We start from the raw sequence: 5,013 nt of genomic DNA, 5'->3' as shown, positions 1-5,013 counted from the left end.
GGTATGTGCATGGTGAAGACAATGTTTTCTTGCAGCCTCTTGCAATTAAAATTCTTTCTGGAGTATTCTTCTTCAGCTGAGTGCAATTGGAGTAAATAATCCATTATCCACTTGGCCAAGTGCAATTTTTTGGGTATAAAAAATGTAAAAGATTTGACCTTCATACACTCCAACCTTTGTCTATTGTCAAATAAACTTGAATACAATAAGGGTATGACAAGGAATTGGGATCTAGCACTTGAGTATACTGATTTAGATTCTATAGTTGCACAACTTGCCCAAGTCTCTATAGATGAGGCAGTTGTTGCACTTGACACAAATGTAGCTAGTGGGAGTGGAAATCCAATGGATTGTGGTTCAAATGATGTTGAACCAAATGTGGACCTTGAAGTTAATGTTTTTGATGAAGATGATATGGATATTAACAAGCAATTGCACCTTGGTGTGCAATGGGTACGCCAAAAAGGTGTGGAAGGTCAATTATAATTTTTTTTTGTCTATTTCTTGCATATGTATGTAGAATATATGAGATCAATTGGCAAGTCATTTAGCTTTGTGCAATGAAGGCCTCAATGGAGAAGTGCAACAAAGATCTCAATGGAGAAGTGGTAGGTTCAAAACAACTATGCATTCTCTTATAGGGATTGAAATATGATTGAAAACAAACCCTCTAAATAAGAACGATATTTAAATTACCAATATGCTCATGTTATATTTCCAAGAGAGAGAAAGAGAGATGAAATTGATTCTACACTATCTGTTTCTTGATGTAATGAAGTGATTCTAGTGTAAGGTGCAAATTGTGTGTTAGTATATTTTATTATTGAACACTAATTTTTAGGTGTAAATTATTGTCAAATTTAAGAAAAAAGGTTAAATTTTTATGGTCATGTTATATTTGCAAGAGAGAGAAAGAGAGATGAAATTGATTCTACACTATCTGTTTCTTGACATAATGACGTGATTCTAGTCTAAGGTGCAAATTGTTTGTTAGTATATTTTGTTATTGAACATTAATTTTTAGGTGTAAATAATTGTCAAGTTTAAGAAAAAAGATTAGATTTTTTTTTATGAATTCATGTCATTATTAAGTTATATTTTCAATAAATTAATAAAAAGATCATTATTAGGTAGAAAAGATAATAGTAAAAATTTGAAACATAATAAATATGCTAATATAATTTTAATTTTAAATTATAAAATAATAATAATAATAAATAATAAAAATTGTAGTATTCATTTATGAAATATTAAATATTAACAATTCATAATACATTATAAAAAAGATATTAAGCGTTGTATAACATTATGCAAAGAAACTTAAATATTATATATATAATAAATGTTAATATTTTTCCTATTAACATAATAGCTATTTTTTCTCTTTGATTGGTGGATAATAGATATTTTTTTGATCAGTTGTGGATAATAGATTTTACAATAACTACTTTTTTTTATAATTTATGAAGCTTTCAATACCAAATGAATTTTTACAATAGAATAAGAAATCCAAAGTTTGAAAGCATTTCAAATCCTTAGTATTTAATTTTAGACATAATACAAATTATCAAAATTGAACTTTTAATAATTTCAAAACATACTTTATCATTAATTGATTAAAGAACTCATTATATAACCACACGTATTGTTATATAAAGATATATGTCTACTCTGAATCTCTACAAAATTTTCAACGCTTATTCCATTCTGTGCACCTCATTGGGAAAGTGCGAGGACAATGGTAAGAAGATTTGCATATTGCTCAAATTGGTAAATATTGTCCGACTCAAATAGTAAATTTTTTTATGACTAATCAATGTATCTGTCGGTAACGTGAAGATCTGGCCTGCCATAAGAGAAAATAAATTAATGAAGTTGTTCTCCTGCCATAAGAGGAAATAAATTAACATTCAATGTCTAAATCAATGAAGTTATTCTAGTGTTTGATTATGCAAATTACCTCACAATTCATCAAAGTAAAACCAGATCATGCCCACAAAACCAAACTTATGGGACAGGTGAAGAGACTGAGAAAGTTTATGGATGGCAGTGGTGCCCTTAAGCAGGATTTGAGCACAGCTGCTCAATTATATAATGAAATTGAGAGTCTGAGAAGGGAAGGTCATCTCGTTGGCATTGAGGTTGTCGAGGAGACTCCCTGGCTTGTGGATGCATTGAACCAGGCTGAAGTGGGGAGTGCATTGCAGGTGTATTATAATATGGGGGAGCTGAAGTCCACTGTGGAAGGTGTGATTTGGAAGTACAAGGCACAAGGTGTGAAGAGTGTGAGTTTTGCATTGGATATGAAGACGATATCAGTTAGGGGAGAGGACCCAGTAGTTGTGCACTTTAATTTCGTACTTCTCAAAATCTTATGTGGAATTTTCAAATCACTTCGAATTTTTTACAGCAGCTTATTTGGCAAGTCTCCTGCTTATAACTAAGGTTTCAGGGCCACATCATCAAATATGATGCCACATCAGCATGTTTTTTGCCAAGGTGTTCAAAACAGCCCAAAAAAAAATGAGACCAATAGATGTGCAAAAAGGCCTCAATACTTGTGCAATTGATGTGGCATCACCTGATTGGTTACTTTTCACAACAAATGGTATATTTCATTGAATTATTGGTACTTACACTTCAACTATTGATGCAATGTTGTACAAAAGTTGGACATTAAATCAGCAAGTAGAGGGTATTAAATCAACTACTTCTATCACAAAAATTGGAACGTGCTCAAAAACTGAATCCTTTCCCCTAATGTAGATTCAGGTTTTGATCCAGATGGGATTCAGAGGAGTGGGACTCCTCAGCTGGGAGGCAGTTTGAAAGCAAAGGAGGGACTATGGCAAAGGATGGGGGCTTGTAATGATCAGTTGCATTCAATCATGGTTGCAGTGTGGCATTTACAGAGGGTGCTTTCAAAGAAGAGAGATCCTTTTACACATGCTCTGTTTCTCGATGAAGTGATACAGGAAGGGGACCTTATGTTAAACAGATCGTGTTTGGTATGCACTCGTCAAGTCTTTTACAAGTCGGATCAAATCTGCCTTCACAGCATCGAGTTTCATCAAAGAGACATTAGTTTTGGGATATCCAAAAGTATTGCCTATGGTTGAAAATTTAATTGAGAGGATTTTGCGAGACACCAATGTCAAAGGTGTCCTTCCTTAAGACAGAAGGGAAGGATCAAATGCTAGTTGCTATAAAATCTTTCCAGACAGCTTATTTGGCTCATTATTTGAGCAGCCTTTTTGACCTCGTGAACCACAATTTGTTCCCATTGTCCAACAGAGGAAGTATTCCATCTCAGGAGCAATTCTCAAGGTTTATTTCTTGCATTCAAGAAGAAATTGAAGCTGTTAAATTTGGATGCACATCTAGCACTCCTAGTTTTGCGGGAAATTGGTAAAGTCCTGCAGCTTCTAGCCGAAAAAGCTGAGTATCAGATATCGACAGGTCCAGAATCACGTCATGGGTCCTGTGACACCCTTACAAAGTCAAGAATTTTACCATCTATCTCCCATCTTCAAGAGGTTCACACACGTATTAATGCCATGGTTTCTAGCTTACCGACTATAGCTAGGACGTTATGTCACCATCTCTAGGTGCCATATATGCGTGGCATGTGATTCAATAACTCCTCTTTTCCAGGCCATGCTTGATCGTCTTGAAAGTTGTATTTACAGATCCATCCATGATCAGAAATTTGGGGGAGAGAACAATGCCAGCATGGATGAAAATGGTTCTCGATACATAGACGAAATTAAAAATTCTATTGCTTGGAGACTACATGCTTCTCTATTCATGTGTTCAAATCGATGCTCAAAAGAGTGGATTATAAATTACCCTATGAATCAATACTTCATGGAACTGAACTATTGACATGACTAATAAAAGATGATATGCATGGTCGCGGCTATTCTAGCTTCAAAACAGACCTTTAGTACGGCATGTTAGTGACAGGTTAGTCAATCGCAACCGTTAATTGTAAAATCGACGGTGTAAAATACGTGACTAACACACATGTTAGTCAATCCATACTATCTTTTTGAAACCAGAATAGATGCGTCCGATATGCTTTGGGAGAATGTGCAAAATCTGCATTGAATCTTTTGAAGGAGGCTTTAATTGCCACGTTGTTGCTGTTACAGGTTTTTAATCTATGTTCTCCAGTTTTGTTGTATGAAATATCATATCACATCAATCCGTCATATATAAGGAAAATAAATCTATTATTTAAAGCAGCACATGAAATCAGAATGACACACATCTAACCGTACGCATGAGGACCACAGAATATAAGCGGAAATGAGAAACGATGGATGGAATCTTACGACAACACTATGACAACTAATAAAAAATCAGCAGAAAAACATAAATCCGACGGAAAAAGATCAACGGCTGATGACGATTCAATCGTCTTGCATCCCTGTTCTTTCATTATAAGCCATCGATTGTCCAAATCAGGTCGTCCCTTTCAAATAAGGGAACACCTTCTATGGGTCATGCCTTGCCATGGTATTTTAACACTTGAATATTAGATTTTTGAAAATTAAGAATATGATATTATGATATAATGAAGATTTATTGACAACAATTATAGATTTATAGTATCATTCTTCTTATAATTATACAGTGATACAATTTATATTTTTAATTTTGATGTTTGAACAAGACTTTAAGTATCATTATATTATTTTTATTAATAAATTATAATTTTTTTCCAAAGAAAGTGACATAATTGATATGATCCAAGCATTGCTTGTGACAGAAAAACATAATGTTTCATCTAATTTGAAAGCAAAGGTTACAATTATAGATTTATAGTATCATTCTTCTTATAATTATACACTGATACAATTTATATTTTTAATTTTGATGTTTGAACAAGACCTTAAGTACCACTGTATTATTTTTATTAATAAATTATAAAATTTTCCCAAAGAAAGTGACATAATTGATATGATCCGCTTGTGACAGAAAAACATAATGTTTCATCTAATTTGAAAG

The 5,013-nt window shown here is 33.3% G+C and overlaps 1 pseudogene; it reads left to right on the top strand.

Annotated features, from left to right (window-relative positions):
* The first annotated feature begins 213 nt into the window (after positions 1-213).
* On the top strand, positions 214-3,885 carry LOC131032807 (conserved oligomeric Golgi complex subunit 5-like; annotated as a pseudogene).
* The last annotated feature ends 1,128 nt before the right edge of the window (positions 3,886-5,013 follow it).

This window comes from Cryptomeria japonica, chromosome 5 (assembly GCF_030272615.1).
Source record: "Cryptomeria japonica chromosome 5, Sugi_1.0, whole genome shotgun sequence".
NCBI classification, from domain to species: Eukaryota; Viridiplantae; Streptophyta; class Pinopsida; order Cupressales; family Cupressaceae; genus Cryptomeria; species Cryptomeria japonica.
This window is presented reverse-complemented; position numbering and strand designations above follow the sequence as displayed.